This window comes from Gossypium hirsutum, chromosome D01 (assembly GCF_007990345.1).
Source record: "Gossypium hirsutum isolate 1008001.06 chromosome D01, Gossypium_hirsutum_v2.1, whole genome shotgun sequence".
Taxonomy (NCBI): Eukaryota; Viridiplantae; Streptophyta; class Magnoliopsida; order Malvales; family Malvaceae; genus Gossypium; species Gossypium hirsutum.
In genome coordinates, this window is record NC_053437.1 from 34,684,968 (window position 1) to 34,706,715 (window position 21,748).

The 21,748-nt window shown below is 37.0% G+C and overlaps 1 non-coding gene across 1 annotated transcript; it reads right to left on the minus strand.

Moving 5' to 3' along the window:
• Positions 1–2,777: 2,777 nt before the first annotated feature.
• Positions 2,778–2,884, minus strand: LOC121214157 (small nucleolar RNA R71). Its single transcript, XR_005909743.1, has one exon. It is a non-coding gene; the product is annotated as a small nucleolar RNA R71 (small nucleolar RNA).
• Positions 2,885–21,748: the final 18,864 nt, after the last annotated feature.

A 21,748-nucleotide genomic window follows, 5' to 3' on the forward strand; every position in this document is an offset into this window, starting at 1 on the left:
ATCGAGGAAACACCAATTTATCATCTATGAAAACCAGAACAAACGGATCCAAATAGGAATGGAATACACGGTTCATCATGTCTATAAATGCGGTAGGTGCATTCGTTAACTCAAATGGCATGACAAGAAACTCAAAATGCCCTTAACGAGTCCTAAAAGTTGTCTTCATAACATTTACATCCTTCACCTTGAATTGATAGTACCCAAACCTCAAACCAATCTTCAAGAAAATCGAAGCTCCTCGAAACTAGTCAAATAGATCATCGATCCTCGAAAGTGGATACATATTCTTGATGTTCCACTTATTCATCTAGTGATAATTGGAAACACAAAAATTTACACATTTTTACATATCCTTTTTAACTTAAAATCATACAGTTTCGATAAAATTCTTGTCGAAAAAATAATTAATTTTTACAAAATAATTAAAGTGCACTTAAAATTTGAACATGTTGAATTTTAGTTAATTTTATAATTAATTTGATGAATTTTGGTTATTTTCGACAGATTTACACAAAGGGCGAAAAATGGCTCGGCAAAAACTACTAGAAGCACAAAACTGAAAAGCAATTTGAAGTATCGATGTGAACTAAATTTCAGCCTAAGACGGTCCAAAACTATATTTATTAATTCATAATATAATTAATTTATATCCAATTTAATTTGAGTTAATAAATTATTATTAATTAATTATGAAGAAGTGGTCTAGTTGAACTGAACCAAGTGAACCGGATCGACCAAGAAATTGAAAGCCCAAAAACCGTCCCAAGAGCTGACGCAAATCAGCTTATTAGCTGATTATTTAAGCTTGCAAAGAGTTCCTTGAAGACTTGTTCAAGTTGCATTCAAACCCCTCCATAATAGGTGGTTTTATAGATTTTCCCCAAGCCTAAATTAGCAAAGTTGAAACTATCAACCTTGCCACATGTGTGGCCAGCCAAGGGAGGGCTCTTTGGCTAAAAATTTTAGCTATTTTTAGCAGCCCTCCTCAGCTATAAAAACCACCCTTAGGCTAGTCATTTTAGACACACATCTCAAACATTCACATCTTTCCTCTCTTCTCTCCACTTTCTCTCCTCTTTCAATTCCAAAATTCCCTTGCTCTTTTGTCGATTTCTCCTCTTGGGAAAGGGTAATTCATCAGTTATTTGGAGTAGAAATTAAGTGTTCATAGTAGCCTTGGTCGACGAGGACAACAGAGAAGGAAGAACGGACCAACTAGTCAAGCCATGGAAAAGCATCGGATTTGATTCTTGTTCCCTATCTTTTTAATTTTTGTCGTTATGCTGAACATATCTATGAATATTTATGTTGTTGGAATGGTTAATTTAATCAATTTATCTTGAATTTAATTCTTCTTAGTTTAATTGCATTTCGTTTGTTAAAATTATTAAAATTGTGCTATGTTGTTATAGGCCTCGGTAAGATGCTTGATTAAGTAAAATCATGACTAAGTTATTCTTGCATTACAATTGTTAGGAAACTAATGAATTAATTATTTAAATGGATTAAAATTGTAATTAATGGACACAGTACTTAATCAGTGCATGTTTAATCATCTAATGTAGCTTAGGGTTAGATTAGCAACGGTATCTGACGATACATTTGCCTTGCAAAACTTGCAAGATTATTGTGATTAAACTGTTTCAAGGTAAGGATACTTTTTTACCTCAAATAGTCTTTTATGTGCTTATTAAATTGAGTTAATTATTTGAATTGATATAGGAATATAGTCAAGAGATAAATGGATTTTGGTAGGTGAGTATGTTCATAAGTTAGCAAATTATCGACTTGCCATGAACTTATTCGTAACAATATAAACATGAGTTTAATAATTCTAAGTGAAGAAATGTAATTAATCTAACACAATTATGTCATCTTGATTAAAATTTTATTTTGAAATCGTGCATTTGAGATTTATTTATTTAGTTTACTTAGTTCTAAATCTTAGTTTTTAATCACCCTCTTCAAACAAAGTATTATTCTTCACCAAAGTGTTTTAAATAGCATTCATAAATAATTCTTTTCATAGTCCCTGTGCGTACGATAACTCAAAATTTACTTGTCATTTTATTACTTATTGCGATTGTGTACACTTTCACATTTTTGTCGTTCCAAGTTTTTGGCACCGTTGCCGGGGAATGTGTTTTAAAAAAAGTCATTATTTGTGAAGTTGTTAGTTTTGCATTTTGGTTTATTTTTTTGTTCAAATTTTAACTTAGTTAATTTTTCTATGATTATTTTAGGTGTTTATGAGTATTGATCGAATCATCAATTTACTCCCTGTAGACCCTGAGATTGAAGGAACTTTTCAATAGCAAAGAAGACGAGCAAGTCAGAGTAGGACTAAAAGAATGAACTTCAAAAATCTGAATCAAGGAAACGGAGCAAACCTTGCTCAAAATCTTATCCTTATTTCTCAAAACAGTATGTCGTGCCAGTATTCCATGATCTTAATCCGGGTATTAGGAGACCCGAAATTGAGGCACAACAGTTCGAGTTGAAGCCAGTCATGTTCTAGATGCTTCAGACAGTGGGTCAATTCAGTGGAATGCATACTGAAGATCCTCACCTACACTTAAGACTGTTTATGGGGGTGAGCGATTCTTTCAAGTTAGCCGGAGTACCCGAAGATGCATTACGATTGAAGTTGTTCCCATATTCACTAAGGGCAGAGCTAGAGCTTGGTTGAACTCATTCCACCAAACTCAATTTCAACATGGCAAGAGTTAACAGAAAAATTCCTTATGAAGTATTTCCCGCCTAGCAAGAATGCTAAGTTAAGGAATGAGATCACTACTTTCCAACAAATGGATGATGAGTCATTGTATGAGGCATGGGAAAGGTACAAAGAATTATTACGGAAGTGCCCTCGTCACGAAATCCCACATTGCATACAACTTGAGGCATTTTATAATGGTATCAATGCTCACACGAGGATGGTTGTGGACTCTTTTGCTGATGGTGCTCTCTTTTCTAAGTATTATAATCAGGCTTATGACATCATTGAGAGGATTGCCAACAACAATTATCAATGGCCAACCAATCGAGCAACGTCAGGAAGACGAGTCACTGGAATACATAAAGTAGACTAATAGGTGTAATAGTTTTGCAGCACAGCCACTGAATCAATTTGAAAATATAGCCTATGTTTATTGTGGGGAAGGACATTTGTTTGAATAATGTTTATCAAACCCAGAATCTGTGTATTACATGGGTAACCAGAACCAAAATTGAGGAAGGAAAGGGCTACAATCCAATTTCTATAACCCATCATGGCGAAACCACCCGAATTTTTCCTAGAGTAACCAAGGGGTAGGAACCAATAACAATTATGTCCAACCTAGATCAACCTAGCCACCTAGTTTTTCCCAACAAGCTCAGAAACCAACCCAAGCTGAACCATCCAATTGGCTAGAGAATCTATTGAAGGCAGACATGGCAAAAAATGATGCCTCTCTAAGAAATTTGGAGAATCAAGTGGGCTAGCTTGCAACTAACTAAGAATCCGACCACAAGGTACTTTACCTAGTGATACAGAGAATCCGAGGAATACAGGGAAGGAGCATTGTAAAGCGTTAACATTGAGGAGAGGAAAGACATTTGAGCCCAATTCTATCGAAGTTGAGAAGGAGCCAGCTGACGCTCAAGACTTAGAGGAAGTTCAACCGAGTGTTGAAATTCTAGTTTCACCGGAAATTGAATCTGCAAAATTCGACAAGGTAACTTCTAAACCAGCTAATTCTGATCAACTAATAACTCTGTTAGATGCAGAATTGCCACAAAAAATGAATCAACCAGTTTTAGTAAAGAAATCTCCACCACCCTACCCTCAAAGACTTCAGAAGCAGAAGCAGGAAATTCAATTCAAGAAGTTCCTAGACGTACTCAAGCAACTTCATATCAACATCTCGTTGGTTGAAGCACTTGAACAAATGCCGAACTACGTCAATTCATGAAGGATATCCTGTCTAAAAAAATGAAGGCTTGAAGAATTTGAGACAGTAGCCCTAATGAAGGAATGCAGTGCATATCTTCAAGACAAACTACCCCCAAAATTGAAGGATCCTGGATGTTTTACCATACCTTGCAATATTGGAGAAAAAAATTATGGTAAGGCACTATGTGACTTGGTTGCGAGTATCAACTTGATGCCCATGTCAATATTTAGAAAGTTGGGGATAGGTGAAGTTAGACCACTACGGTTACACTTAAATTAGCAGATCGATCCTTAGCACATCCAGAAGGAAAAATCGAGGACGTATTGGTACGTGTAGACAAATTTATCTTTCCTGCTAACTTTGTGATTCTAGACTTTGAAACAGACAAAGAGGTGCCAATCATCCTAGGAAGACCATTCTTAGCAACCAGAAGGACCCTTCTTCAGTGCAGAAGGGCGAGCTTACTATGCATGTTCAGGATGATCAGGTAACATTTAACTTTTTTAAGTCCATGCGATTTCCTGACATAATTGATGATTGTTATGTAGTGTCCGATTTAGATGATTTAATCATAGAGAAGGAACTCAATTATGTTGAGGACCCATTGGAACAAATTTTGACATCAGATCCTCCAAATGATGAAGAGGAGGTTGAATACTTATCTTTGTTAGAAGCTAATGAAAGGGGATTTAATCCGCAATCCTGCTTTGAATCTTAGGAGTTAGAGAAAAGGGATTATGCCTAACCAAAAGCGTCAATCGAGGAGCCACCTAAATTAGAACTGAAGGTACTTCCCTCACATTTGAAATATGTTTATTTAGGTAACTCTTCTACTCTGCCTGTGATTGTTTCAACAGAATTAACTACTGAGCAAGAAGAGAAACTCATCCTGGTGTTGAAACAATTCAAGAAGGTTATTGGATGGACCATAGCTGATATTCGCAGAATTAGTCCATCTATATGCATGCACAAGATTATCTTAGAAGATGGCGAAAAGGGGATGATTGATGGACAACAAAGATTGAACCCCGTCATAAAGGACATAGTCAAGAAAGAAATCATCAAGTGGTTAGATGCGGGTATAATTTACCCCATCTTAGATAGTTCATGGGTAAGTACAGTCCAGTGTGTGCCAAAGAAAGGAGGTATCACGATCATTGAAAATGAGAATAACGAGTTGATACCGACTAGAATGGTTACAGGATGGAGAATTTGCCTCGATTACCAGAAGCTGAACAAGGAAACTAGGAAAGATCACTTTCTTTTGCCATTTTTGGAGCAGATGCTGGATAGACTCGCAGGGCGAGATTATTACTATTTTCTCAATGGATACTTGGGGTATAATTAGATTACAGTAGCACCAGAAGATCAGCACAAGACAACATTCGCCTGCCCGTACGGTACATTTGCATTTAGGCGCATGTCATTTGGTTTATGTAATGCACCTATTACATTTCAAAGATGTATGATGTCTATTTTTACTAACATGGTTGAGAAAAATTTGGAAGTTTTTATGGTTGATTTTTCAGTATTCGGAGATACATATGATGATTACCTAGCCAATCTAGCCAAGGTACTAAAGCGATGCAAAGAAACAAACCTTGTACTTAACTAGGAAAAGTGTCATTTCATGGTACGAGAAGGTATTATTCTAGGGCATCGGATAACAAGACATGGAATCGAGGTACATAAAGAAAAGGTAGATGTTATTGAAAAACTCCCCCCTCCAATATTTTTATAGGGTGTTAGGAGCTTTTTGGGACACGCTGGTTTCTATCAAAGATTTATCAAGGACTTCTCCAAAGTTGCTAAAAGTTTATGCAAATTATTGGAGAAGGACACAGCGTTTAAATTTGATGAGTAGTACTTAAGAGCTTTCAACGATTTGAAGAGTCGGTTAGTCTTGGCACCCATAATAGTCACACCAGACTGGGATTTGCAATTTGAATTGATGTGTGATGCAAGTGACTTTGCGATCAGAGCTGTCATGGGTCAGCAAAGAAACAAATTTTTTCATCCCATCTACTATGCAAGTCAGACTCTGACAAGAGCTCAACTAAATTACACGGTAACAGAAAAAGAGTTACTTTCTATTGTGTTTGCTTTTGACAAATTTCGATCTTATCTTATAGGTACCAAAGTGACTGTTTACACAGACCAACCGGTAACTAAGTATCTACTTGCCAAGAAAGACCCTAAGCCGAGACTGATCCGATGGGTACTTCTACTTCAAGAGTTCAGTCTAGAAATTCAAGATCGAAAGGGAGTGGAAAACCAAGTAGCAGACCACTTGTCCAGATTGGAACTGTAAGAAGGGAACTCTCCTCTTATTCGAATTCGAGAGACGTATCCAGATGAACACATACTGAAGGTAAATCATGTCCATAATACCCCTTCGTTTGCTGATATTGCTAACATTTTCTCTTCTGGTTTGATGCTGATTGATAAGATGCATCATTAAAAGAAAAATTTTCTTCACGATGTGAAGTACTATTTCTGGGAAGAATCGTATTTGTTTAAAAAGTGTGAAGATCAAATGATCAGGAGATGCATGGCAAAAGATGAAGTACTTAAGATTTTATACCATTGTCACTCAACTCTGAGTTGGGGACACTTCAAAGGTACATGTACTGCAGCCAAGGTATTGCAAGCTGGATTCTTTTCGCCAACACTATTCAAAGATGCATATGCTTACGTAAAGAGTTGTGATCGATGTCAAAGGGTCGGAAATGTCACCAGCAGAAATGAGATGCCTCAAACAAACATCATTGAGGTAGAATTATTCGATGTTTGGGGTATTGACTTTCTCAGTCCTTTCCCTCCGTCTTTTGGTCACAAGTACATATTAGTAGAAGTAGACTATGTGTCTAAGTGGGTTAAGGCAGAGGCATATCCGACAAATGATGCTAAGGTTGTAATGAAGTATGTTTAAATAAATTCTATCTAGGAGATTGGAACTTAAGTGAGACCACTTGTGATCTCTCCAGTCTTTCTTGGGAATTGAATTTAACATAATTTCCCGAGAAATTATTCCCTAAATGACAAAATAAATTTTTATTATTTCAAATAAAAGGGTCAATTTTGATCCAAGTTTTATGTTGCAACTCAATTTTGAATTTTCATTTAAGTTTAGGAACTTAATTGAATTATTTTTAAAAATTTTTGTTGCTATTTTTTAAAATATTAAAAATTAGATGCCTCTTTTTGTAAATATTTTCAAAAAGCATCTAGAATAAATGTTTTTAGTTCTATAAAAAAATGAAAAGATGATAATTATTAATATATAATTATATCCATTATAATATATATTAATTATTATCAGCTTTATTTAGAGTTAGGATTAGTTTTAATTTAATCATATTTTATTCAATAAGTTTTTATCTTGATAAATTAATAGCAAATAATAATTTAATATGCCTTCTATTAATTATTAATTGTTATTTACTTTGAGTAGAATTAGAACTTAGAATCTTTAAGAATTCTACTCTAGCTCCTACTCTTTTCACTATAAATTCCACCCATCTATTCTTATTTTTTTCATTCATACACCATTCCCTCCAAAAACACCAAAACCCTTAAGTGTCAAAACCTCCTAACAATTCCCTAGCCACAGCATCGCCCAGCTGATCGGTCAGTAGCACCCCACGCGCGTCCACACCAGGCCTGCTCAACGACCCTCACGCTGCTCACATCCATCCCCTGCTGCGTGCTGTTGCCTTGCATACCTGAGCGGCACACCACCCTTTCACCCATCATTAGCCAAAAACCTTTCAACCTATTTTAATTTTCCATCTTTTGATTCAATATTCTTTTTCTTAAGAGCTCTTAATTTTTACAAAAAAGGTGGTAAGACCAATTTTTCTCCTAAATTTTAATTTAGTTATCTAATTTTTCAATTTATTGAATTATTAATATTTTATATTAATTAAATTTTTGAGAAAATAATTGTTACCATCTTATGACCAGGTTCATGATGCCTCGCAAGAGAACTCGTGCATCTGCCCAAATTGATGAATCACAAAACAAGTTTCACTGTGAAGAAGCCAAAGCAAGATACGAGAGTATCTTCAAGAATCAACAGATGCAACCAGAGAAAGTTTCACATTGAATGAAAGCAACTATATTGGTTTTATGGCGCATATTCGTCAGGTTGCTGAAACTCTCAATTGGGAGTTTTTTTGTGAGAAGAGACCTAGTGTAGATGAAGAGTTAGTACGCGAATTCTATGAGAATTTAATCTCAAGCGAGTTGACAGAAGTTCTGGTTCGCGGAATCAAGGTACCAATAACTTCAAACGCTATTAATGAGTTCTTTAAATTGCCTGATTTCGAAAACGATGAATATTCCTTCTTGATGAGCAATATAAAGTCTAAAAATTTGCAAGGAATTCTCGAGGAATGAAACACCCCAAACCTGGCCTGATCGTTATAGTCGAATCTGACGATGTCACATGTTAAAGTGTTTAAAAACCTTAACTTTGCTTAAAACATTTTTCATTTAGAATCTTTTCATTATCACTTATTAATTCTAATATCATGTTCATTAATCATTCGAATGCTTTCAAAACGTTTATTCTACGCGGAAGCTTTTAAAACAGTTTGCGTAGTCGTGAGTGTTTTGTTAAGACGTTTGGTTCTTTTGAAAACTTGAGTTTTCCTAAAACTAGTAGTTATAACCCATAACTAATAAAAATCTCAAATTTAAGAAAAATCCATAGAGGCCATATTTACAAAAAAAATTCCCGAATGAAATTTAAAATCACCATTTAAGTGCGAAATAGAGTCAAATAAGGTTGTGTGGCCACCGCTGAGTCCTCCGCCACACCGATCTGCCTAAGCCTAGGGATTACTTATACAAATAAATCAGAAGGGTGAGTTTACGAAAACTCAGTGTGTAATCCCCAAATAGAGTAAATAGACAAAATGCAGTCACAGTCTAGGCTTAAGCACTATCAGTACCAGATTTAGTTTTAGTTAGGGCCTTAGCCCAATTCAGTACAGAAGAAGTCATGTATTAGGGCCTTGGCCCATTACAGTATTAGTAATCAGTACACTAACATATATACAATCACAAAATCCTACCCATCTAGCCTCTACACACCATCTTTGTCTAACCCTACACTCCTTGTGGGGATATAATCAACCCATCCATCCCTACACTCCAAAAAGTACCAAATGCGGCACTAAACAATGGTTTACAGCTGAGCTACCAGTAAATTAGGCCTAAGGCCATTCAATACACTTCCTCCGAACAATACCAACCCAAACCCAATGCAGTGCAATATACAGTAATGATATGCTATATCATAGCAACAGTGCATACAATATCAATTCATTAAATATCATCATCTCGATAACATCTAAATATATATCAGTTATATAGCATTTCAGTCAAATAGGAGTCTAGGTAAGCTTACTGACCCTACGGTAGGTTTACAGTCGTCACAGGTGACCCGTGCAACCTTAATAACAAAACACCCAAAAATCCCACACGCCCGTGTGGGCCCATATGCCTGTGTGGCCCACACAGCCTGTCTCGTTGATCACACACCTATGTTCCATCACACGGCCTACCACACGGGTGGCCACACGCCTGTATAGCGTCGACAGCCCCATTTTTCGGCTTTTCACCAATTACCGTTTTCAAGGTTGTGGTTACACACACCTCGTTTCGATTCACAGCTAACGCAATCCTTAGATGATTCAATGCACCCTAACACTTATCACGTCGAAAGACTAGGTGCTTAAAGAGATTCACCGCTTCGATCAATGAACAAAATTTTCCACACGATAAAGAACTCCGACTGGTGACCATAGATGCTTGAAAACCTCCCCCGAAACCTTGACAATCAAAATTGGGAGACTTGATTACAGCAGAACTTAATGCGATGAGCGAAAAAGAAAAAGAACAACGATAGAAAGGGAGAAATTCTTAGTGCAACTCCGACAAACGAAACGAGAAAAGGTAAACCAATGGCCAAAATTAGCAAGAATGGAGCAAAAAAGAAACTTTGGTAGAGGTTCAGCAGAGCTAGAAGAGAAGAGATGGCAGAATGGTGGAGGAACCTTAGGAATTTAAAAATAACAAAATAACAAAATAAAATAAAATAAATTCAGCCCCATTATCCCCAAATCCCTCAAATTTCTTGTAAAATCGTCCAACCACTCCCACTATCAAAATCCCTAAATTTTCTCTCCACACTTCCCATTACACCTACCACTTCGGCATTTCAGTTTAGTTCAAACACTTCACGGCACCACTAGCAAAAATAAATACCTTGTTTGTGCAAGGACTCTAACTCCTGCCTTCCAGCTTATTTACACTCCACTGAACCACCAAACCAGCAGGCCCATTCTGACATATTTTACCAACATTTAATTATAAGCATACTAACTAGTGATAGGGCTTTGTTCAGAAAAATACAAAAATTTTCCCAAGACAAGGCTTGAACTTAAGACCTCTCACACACACTCAAAGCACTTAACCACTGAAGCAGATTCACAGTTGTGTCATAAATACACGGAAAAAAATATACAAACTTTAGGGTGTTAAAGGAACTTACAGTTCCAGGTTCTAAGTGGACTGTGTCAAAGCAAATAATCCACACTTGTTGAAGAGAATATTTGACAACACTCGCAAAGGTATGGTTCTACTTCATTCAATTCAGCCTTATGCCTAGCTCACATGGGACTACAATCTCATTAGAGCGAATGGTCTTATTAGACTCGATTTTAACTGGAAAGACCATTGATGTGGGAAAAATCATCCTGAGGGAAATGTGAAATCGTGTCGTTAGACGTTCACGTTCTGGCCTAGCTTACTTTCCCTTTAAGGTAACAATTCTGTGCTTGAAAGCTAAAATTCTTGCAAACGTAAAGAAGGCAGACTATAGCCAGGGTACAATCATAGATTGGGACCTCTATCGAATAGCTGGAGACTCTGTTCTACAGCAACGAGTTGATGATCCCGAAAAAGAAGAAGAAGAAGATCCCATAGAGATCGAGCTAGTGAAATCGACTAAAGTCTTTGATATGGTGGAACAAATGGAACTAGAAGCTAAGCCTGATATCGAGACTTCAATGTTCAGAGCCCAACGGCCTCGCCCAGATCTTCGAGATGAGCTGTCAAAGTTAATGGACATAACGCAACATATGCAGTGGCAGCAATAAGCTTACTAGAAATACTCAAAAATAAGGGATGACTCGATGAGAAGTGCTCTTACGAAAATTTACAAGGACCCAATTATTTTTGTGCCTGATTTTCCAAATTACATATTTGAACCATGGAGCCCATTATCAAAAAAGGAGCGAAGCGATTCATGCAAAGACAATAATGATGGAGCAAAAGATGAGTCAAATTCGGAAAGATCTGCAAATAAATAAAGGGGGATCTCAACTTTATTTTATTTATGTTCTTAAGTTATTTTAGGATAAAGTTAATTAGGAATTTTTGCATAATAAAACAAGAGATGGAAATCATTAATAAATTTGAACAAGTCGCGAAGTATAAAGTGTGGCAATAAATATTTACATGTCTAGGATTGGATTTAGAAAGAGCTTGGTACTTAAGCAGTCAAATTGACTCGCCTCTTCTTTTCTAGAATCCTACCTGGTGTATAGTATCTATTCACTTTAAACAATGAGAACATTGTTCATTTTAAGTAGGGGGACCAAAAAGTTGAAATTATTTCCACTTAGAATAAATAGTTCTTTTAATTATGATTAGGATATATTTTGTTCAATAATTTGAAATTTTGTTAAGTATGCTAAACTTCAGTATAAATAAAGTTCTATTATTTCAATAAATTGTTATGTTAGCTAAATAATGATATAAATGTATTTTTAATAAAGCATGCAAATCTTACCATAAAATTTTTAGTTCCTTAAGAAAGGTAGGCATGCATGAAAGTTTAAGTCTCTAGAATTGACTTAGTAGTTTCTTTAGGCGAAATCCTAGGAAGCATGGAATGTTGAAAATGATTTAAGCAACTCTTGTTTGGACCGTTTGAGCCTTTCAAGCTAACCTTGATGAAATTTTATCCTTTGAAACCCAACTTTGAGATTATATGGCCTAATTTTATTTGAACCCTTACAATATTTAGCCATCACTTCTCTCTTAATTATCTTTCAATTGTCTCAAACACTAGACTCAGTACTATTCATAATATTCTTTGAAAATATGTTTGAGGGAGTTAAAAGAAGTATCAAATGCTCTAAAAATTGTAGTACATACAGTAAAATGCTTGAAAAAAAAGCACATGTACTTGAAAGAAAATAGATGTACAAAGGAGCATGTGAAAGCAAAGTAAGTTGGTGTATTGAGGGAAATTATTCTAAAGGTCCGATTGAAGCTGAGTCTACAGTTTAAAAGCCTAAATTTATCTATCTTTTACCCACCTCTAGCCTAGTTATGTTACAACCTTTTTAAAGACCTATTGATTCAAGTTTTCTATGCTACCTACATTAGTGGAGAGAAGTTGCTATGTTCAACATATGAAGGGATAAGTTAAAGTTTATGATTGCAGCTTAATCTTGAATAAGGAAATAAAATCAAATTGGTAAAGGTTAACATGTCTTGTTAAGGAAGCATTTAGTCTAATTAGGCTATCATAATAGTTGTTGAGATTAATTTGAACGATATGTATACTTAAGTAGCATAACTATAAAATTTCTTGTTTTTCAGTATAAGTATATTAAATTCATAATTCTAGGAAGAATGTTATTCTGAAGGAATTTTTCAAAGGTGTTTTTTGAGTAATTCTTTTTAATTTGTGCATTACTCAGGACGAGCAATGAATTAAGTTTGGGGGTGTGGAAACACAGAAATGTACACATTTTTACGTACCCTTTTTAACTTAAAACCATACAGTTTCGATAAAATTCTTGTCAAAAAAATAATTAATTTTTACAAACTAATTAAAGGCTCGACAAACACAGCTAGAAGCGCAAAACCGAGAAGTAATTTGAAGTATCAAGGTGAACTAAATTTCAGCCTAAGACGGTCATAAATTATATTTATTAATTCATTATATAATAAATTTTAATTTATATCCAATTTAATTTGGGTTAATAAATTATTATTAATTAATTATGAAAAAGTGGTCCAGTTGAACTCAACAGAGTGAACCGAACCGACAAAGAAATGGACAGTCCAAAACCCGTCCCAAGTGCTGACCCAAATCAGCTTATTAGTTGATTATTTAAGCTTGCAAAGAGGCCCTTGAAGACTTGTTCAAGTTGCATTCAAACCCCCCCCACAATTTGTGGCTTTATAGATTTTCCCCAAGCCTAAATTAGCAAAGTTGAAACTATCAACCTTGCCACATGTGTGGCTGGCCAAGGGAGGGCTCTTTGGCTGATAATTTTATCTATTTTTAGCAGCCCTCCTCAGTTATAAAAACCCCCTTAGGCTGGTCATTTTAGACACACACCTCAAGCATTCACATCTTTCCCCTCTTCTCTCCACTTTCTCTCTTCTTTCCATTCCAAAATTCCCTTGCTCTTTTCCCAATTTCTCCTCTTGGGAAACGGGCATTCATTAGGTATTAGGAGTAGCAATTAAGTGTTCATAGTAGCCTTGGTCGATGAGGACAACGAAGAAGGAAGAACGGAGGAACTAGTCAAGCCATGAAAAAACACAGGATTTGATTCTTGTTCCCTATCTTTTTAATTTTTGTTGTTATGCTGAACATATCTATGAATATTTATGTTCTTGGAATGGTTAATTTAATCAATTTAGCTTCAATTTAATTCGTGTTAGGTTGATTGCATTTTGTTTGTTAAAATTTTTAAAATTGTGTTATGTTGTTATAGGCATCGATAAGATGCTTGATTAAGTAAAATCATGACTATGTTATTCTTCCATTAGACTTGTTAGGTAACTAATGAATTAATTATTTAAACAGATAAAAATTGTAATTAATGGACACAGTACTTAATCAGTGCAGGTTTAATCATCTACGGTAGCTAAGGGTTAGATTAGCAACGGTATCTGATGATACATTTGTCTTGCATCACTTGCAGGATTATTGTGATTAAACTATTTCAAGGTAAGGATACTTTGTTACCTCACATAGTCTTTTATGTGCTTATTAAATCGAGTTAATTGTTTGAATGGACATAAGGATATATGTACAAGAGATTATTTCGATTTAATAAGTATGTATGTGCAATAACATATTTGCCTATTAATATTTGTTTAATCGGTTGAATTGACATAGGGATATAGTCAAGAGATAAATGGATTTTGGTAGGTGAGCATGTTCATAAGTTAGCAAATTACCGAGATGCCGTGAACTTATTTATAACAATATAAGCATGAGTTTAATAATTCTAAGTTAAGAAGTGTAATTAATCTAACACAATTATGTCATCTTGATTAAAATCATATTTTGAAATAGTGCATTTGACATTTATTTATTTAGTGTACTTAGTTTCAAATATTAGTTTTGAATCACCCTTTTCAAAAAGAGTATTTTTCTTCACCAAAGTGTTTTAAATAGCATTCATAAATAATTCTTTTCACAGTCCCTATAGGTACGATAACTCAACATTTACTTGTCACATTATAACTTGTTGCGATTGTGTACACTTGCACATTTTTGTCATTCAAATAATCAATCTACAGCCTCAAAGTCCATCCTTCTTCTTCACAAACAAAATCGGTGCGCCCCACGATGATACACTCGATCGAGTGAAACCCCGGTCCAACAACTCTTGCAACTAAAGCTTCAACTCTTTCAATTCCTTAAGTGCCATGCGATAGGACGCAATTGACACCAAATTTTTATCGGGATACAACTCAATACCAAACTCAACTTCTCTATCCAACGGTAAACCAGACAACTCCTCAGGAAACACATTTAGAAAATCATAAACAGCTCGAATCTCATCCAACCTTAACTCCTTACTATCGGCATGCTAGACATAGGCTAGATAAGCTTTGTAACCTTTCTAGACCAACTTCTTGGCTCTAAGCAAAGAAATCACACTAGAAAGCAACTCGAACTTCTCTCTAACAACAACTTCGGAACCATCCACGCAACACAAAGTCACCATCTTCGCCTCACAATCAACCTTCGCCCGATGCTTAGTCAACCAATTCATCTCAAGGATAACATCAAACCCTCATAACAACAATTCTAAAATATCTACATGAAGCACTTGTCCCTGAACCATCAGAACAGAACGATGGTAAACCCGATCCACCACTACACTATCACCCAGAGGGCTTTTAATCGAATTACCCAACCTATATGTTTCTACAAGAATCCCTAACTCACTAACTATATCACTCAAAATAAATGATCTCGTAGCACCCAAATCATCTAAAGCTAGGAGAGGAATAGTCTATAGTGTGCGAGTACCTGCAATGAGATCTATGGCATTTCTATTTTGAGGCTCTCTAATTGTGTAAACTCTGGCTAGACCTCCATTACCACCCCAAGCAGCTCCACACTGACCAACACCTCTACCACCATCACCTCTACCACGGCCCCACCCTCGAGCCGGAGTAGGTTCAGCAGTAACAACAATAGCAGCATGTTGGTTTCGAACCATAACTACTCTCCTCGGACAATCACTAACACAGTGCTCCATCGATCCACCAACATGACAAGCGCCAGTCATCCTCGAACACTTTCCACCATGATGACGACCACAATGCTCACATAACAACAATGTAACAACTCCCTGATCACTCGTACCAGCCTCAGCTCTCGCGGCACGCCTATCCTGACTTCTGCCTGCAACACTATGTTGTTCTGATCTCCCAAAATAACTGCTCTTTCCATTTTGACCAGATCCAATAATAGACTCACACGTCCTCTTAACAACACTAGTAGAAATAACTTTGGGCTCCTACCCTAAAGCATGGGCCTTCTCAACCAACGCATTGAAAACTTTAGTAGACTGTGCTACCAAATGCAACTTAATCTCGTGGTTCAGTCCAAAACTAAACCTCTTACAATGACTCACCTCGTGAGCCACCAACTCAGGCGCATGTTGGCTCAAACGTGCAAACTGTAACATCCTGATTTCGGGCCTAGTCGAAACAGTGGTTTTGAGACCACAAATTTGACGTGATAAAATTTATTTTTATTATATTTTTGTGGTCTACAATTTCATGGAATGATTTTGTGCAAAATTTCGTTTGAAAATTTTGACGTTTGGGCACTCAATTTAGGAAAAAGGACTAAATTGTAAAAAGTGTAAAAGTTGAGTTCTACATGTTAGAGGTGTCCAATTGTAACACCCCGAACCCGAGTCCGACACCGGAGTCGAACACGAGGTGTTAACAAACTTTGAAAAATTTCCAGACACTGCCCAATCTGTGTACTAGTCGCTTTAAAAATCATATCTTGAGCTTCACAACTCGAAAATAAGTTTCGTGATTTTTCCCTGAAACTAGACTCATATGCCCATCTACATATTTTTTTTTAGAATTTTTGATCGGGCCAATTAGTACAGTTTATTAGTTAAAGTCTCCAATGTTACAGGAATCGACTACCCTGACCTTTGTGCATTACGACTTGGATATCTCCTTGTACAGGGCTCCAATACTGATTCCGTTTATTTCTATAGAAACTAGACTCAGAGAGGAATCTATCCATATATGGTATGACTCCTAATTATCTCTGTTTAATTTATAATCAATTTCCAAAGTCGGGACAAGGAATCCAGAACCCGTTCTGGCCCTGTCTCACGAGAACCTGAATATCTCTTAACATACTGTCCATATGATTGTTTCGTTACTTTCCTATGAAAGTAGATTCTTCAAAGTTTGTTTACATAATTTATTCACTATTTAATTCCATTCCTACTATTTTTAGTGATTTTCCAAATCTACATCACTGATGCTGTCAGCATCTACCTTTAAGGTAGGCTTTACCTATTTCATGGTTCAACTAGCCCTTTTTGCATACATAGCACAATTTATGAAAGTGATTAACCATCCCCGTGGCCAATCCTTGTCAAGCATATCCACACCAAATAATTATAACATTATACTCAAACACATATAAGCCATTTTCGCATGGCTATCCAAAACTTACACATCACATAAAGTACTCGAAAAATAACAATGGGTCGTCCTATACATGCCATATCAAAATTCAACCAAAAGAGTACCCAAAAGAGCCTTTGATAGTGTGGGCGACTTCGACTTCAAGATCCCGAGTCCGATAGCTGGAGAACCAAAAATCTATAAAACAGAGGAGCAATGGAACGAAGTAAGCAATTTATGCTTAGTAAGTTTTGAGCAAGAAATTCCAGCATAACGAAAGCATAGCACACATTTAGCTAAACGGAATATTTCATAATACACAATTTTTCCGATATCAAACTTACTTCACAACGTTAACCCTTATGTACATACACAAAAGACCAACTTAGCCGAAGGCCGGTAGCTCGTTCATCAACTGAGCGAATATTTATTTGTAAGGGCTCGATTAAATTCAACACATACGTAACATATCCCAATATTGGGATGTTTTTCGAGTATTAGCTGGAATTTTACAGCAAGCTCATTCATTACCAAAATCACGTACCTTCGGAATTTAACCGGATATAGCTCCTCGTTCAAGTGCCTTCGGGACATAGCCCGGTTATAGTAACTCATACAATGCCTTCGGGACTTAACCCGGATTTTAAAACTCGCACGAATGCCTTCGGGACTTAACCCGGAATTAGTATCTCGCACAAAGGCCTTCGGGACTTAACCCGGAATTAATAACTCGCACAAATGCCTTCGGATCTTAGTCCGGATATAGTCACTTAGCACAAAGCCTTCGGGACTTAGCCCGGACAGCATTCAATTAATCATGCACATCTAACAATAATTCATGGCACATTCGTATTTCTTTTTCATTAGCAAAACTCAAACACAAGGCACATACCATCCTTGCACATTCGGCTCAATAGCCACACATAGAGCATGATTTTAATTTGCTTAAAACATGATTTAATCACATCGTAATTTAAGCTCTCTTACTCAAGAACTTACCTCGGGTGTTGTCGAATGATTCCGCTAACTATTCGACCACTTTTTCCTTCCCTTTATCGGATTTATTTCCCCTTTGCTCTTGAGCTTAATTAAACAAATAAATTGATTTCATCATTTAGGCATCAAAAAAAGATGAACACGAAGCACTTAGCCCATATTTATACATTAGACATTAAAGTCACATACATGTGAAATCATGCATCAACACAACATATTAGCTAATTTTTCCCCCTTGGCCGAATATGCATGTCTATTTTTGGGGTCGATTTCAACACTTAATACACACATATACACACTAGTAAAGCATCCTCTCCCTTCCCATCGATTTAACACATGCATTGCTCATTAACATGTAAAAGTTACATTCGGCCTTAGCACACAACTTGCTAGCCGATTCTTCTCAATTTAGCAACCAATGCACATATGTGCTCACACAAAAATGCTAAAAAGGAGGTTCAAGAATCATCAAGTCATCATCACATGCATCATTAACAAACTTCATATTTAGCATGCAATGGCATTAACACAACCTCCACCTAGGCCGAATTTTAACTCATCCTCTTGCCTCATCACCACCACATCAAACATCAACCAAGAATGATGCATCCATGGTCAAATGTCATTTCCATCACATAGCAAGATTTAGACCATGGGCTAGGTAGAACTCAAGCTAACAACTAAAACATGCATGCATCTCATGGAACATCATCAAACATACCTTAGCCTAGCTACATGCATGGCCGAACCTCTTCACCTTTCTTCTTCCTTCCTCCTTAAAATTATTGGCCAAGGATGAACCAAAGGATGAGAAATTTTTTTCTTTGTTTTTCTTTCTAGTTTCGGCAAGTATGAAGATGAGAAAAGGATGAACAAAAATTCTCTCCTTTCTTTTCTTTAGCTCACGGCAATGGGGGGGGACAAACAACTACACACACATTTTTTTTTTGTATTCACCATACTCCTTTTCATTATTTTATGCCCATGCCCCTTATTTTATTTGTTTTATCCCAACATTTTATGACACAAATTAACATATTTTATTTGTGCCATACTTATGCCATAATTTCCATAAAAAAAATTGCACAATTGCTCATCATGCCCATCATGGCCGGCCACCTTGTTTTAAGGTGGGAAATTTGACATGCAAATCCACCTATTTCATACTATAAGTTATTTGGCCACTACAAATTAGCCTATAGCATTTGCAAAAATTTTCACATGAGTCACATTTCAAAATTTCACTCACAATTGGCAAAATCAAAGCATGAAATTTTCACACATGCACTTTCACATGAAATAAACATAGGATATAACATCTAATTATTATTGTGACTCGGTTTAGCGGTCCCGAAACCACTTCCCGACTAGGGTCAATTTTGGGCTGTCACAACTCTCCCCCACTTAAGAAATTTTCGTCCCCGAAAATCTTACCGGTAAATAGGTTTGGGTATCGTTCTTTCATCGAGCTCTCGGTCTCCCAAGTAGCTTCCTCGATCCCGTGTTTGAGCCATAACACCTTTACTAGCGGAACTCTTTTGTTTCGCAACTCCTTCACTTCACGAGCTAGGATACGCATCGGTTCTTCTTCATAGCTCATGTCGACTTGAATTTCAACCTCTGATGGGTTAAGTATGTGCGATGGATCAGATCGATAGCGTCGAAGCATCGAAACATGAAAGACGTCATGAATCTTTTCAAGCTCAGGGGGTAAAATCAATCTATACGCAACTGAACCAACTCGTTCGGAGATTTCGTACGGCCCAATGAATCTTGGGCTCAACTTGCCCTTACGGCCGAACCTGAGTATCTTTTTCCAAGGTGAAACCTTAAGGAACACTTTGTCTCCCACCTGATACTCGATGTCTTTTCGTTTCAAATCTGCGTATGACTTCTGACGATCCGTGGCTACCTTCAGACTTTCACGGATTACCTTTACTTTCTGTTCAGCATCTTTAATCAAATCAACTCCGAAAATTTTACTTTCACCGAGCTCGGTCCAAAACAATGGTGTACGGCATTTACGACCATACAAAGCCTCGTAAGGTGCCATCTTAATACTTGATTGAAAACTATTGTTGTAAGCGAATTCAATCAAAGGTAAATACCGTTCCCATGCACTACTGTACTCGAGGATGCAACATCTCAACATATCCTCAAGTATCTGAATTATCCGCTCGGATTGACCATCGGTTTGGGGGTGAAAAGCAGTGCTAAAATGCAGCTTGGTACCCAGAGCTTCTTGCAATTTCTTCCAAAATCGTGAGGTGAATCTCGGATCTCTATCCGACACGATAGAAACAGGTACCCCATGTAATCTCACAATTTGATAAACGTACAATTCAGCTAGTTTATCCAATGAAAAATCCGTACGTACGGGGATGAAATGAGCCGACTTAGTCAGTCTATCAACAACAACCCATATCGCATCCTTCTTACTTGCTGACAAGGGCAGTCCGGACACAAAGTCCATTGTGACTCGATCCTATTTCCACTCGTGTATCATGATCGGCTGGAGTAATCCTGAAGGCACTTGATGTTTCGCTTTCACTTGTTGACATATTAAACATCTCGAAACAAAGTCGGAGATGTCCCGTTTCATACCATGCCACCAAAATTGACGTTTCAAATCGTTGTACATTTTCGTACTCCCCGGGTGAATTGACATTCGGCTACAATGGGCTTCGTTCAGAATCATCGAAATGAGTTCCGAATTCCTTGGAACACACAAACGATTTCTGAACCTCAAACAATCATCATCATCAATTTGAAACTCCGATTCCTCGTTCGGAACACACTTAGCCCGTTTTGCAACCAATTCATCATCGACTTTCTGAGCTTCACGAATTTGATAAGTCAATAATGGTTTAGCTTTTAATTCAGCTACTAACACATTGTCTGGTAGAACAGACAAATGCACGTTCATCGCTCGTAAAGCAAACAATGACTTCCGGCTTAAGGCATCCGCAACCACGTTAGCCATTCCCGGGTGGTAATCAATGACAAGCTCGTAATCTTTCAACAACTCAAGCCAACGTCTTTGTCGCAGATTCAAGTCTCGTTGAGTCATCAAATATTTGAGACTTTTGTGATCCGAAAATACATGGCACTTCTCACCAAACAGATAATGTCGCCATATTTTTAAAGCAAACACGATGGCAGCTAGTTCGAGATCATGGGTCGGATAATTCCTCTCGTGTGGCTTCAATTGTCTCGACGCATAGGCCACGACTCGACCTTCTTGCATCAATACGCAACCCAACCCAAGTAGGGATGCGTCACTATAAATGACAAACTCTTTACCTGATTCGGGTTGCACCAAAATTGGAGCTTCAGTCAAATGAGTTTTCAGTTGGTCGAAACTTTTCTGACATTTCTCCGTCCACTCGAACTTAACATCCTTTTGAAGTAGCTTCGTCATTGGTGTGGCTATCATCGAGAAACCTTTCACAAATCATCGGTAATAACCGGCGAGCCCCAAAAAGCTCTGAACTTCAGTAATATTTCTCGGAGGTTTCCAGTCAAGTATGGCTGAAATTTTGTTCGGGTCAACACGAATACCTGACGCGGATACCACATGACCCAAGAAGCTAACCTCTCTTAACCAGAACTCACACTTACTGAACTTAGCATATAACTGCTTATCCCGCAAAATTTGCAGCACTAGCCTCAGATGCTCAGCATGTTCGGTCTCATCTCTTGAATAGACCAAAATGTCATCAATGAACACAACTACGAACCGATCCAAATACGGTCTGAAGATCTGATTCATCAAATCCATAAATACCGTAGGGGCATTAGTGAGCCCA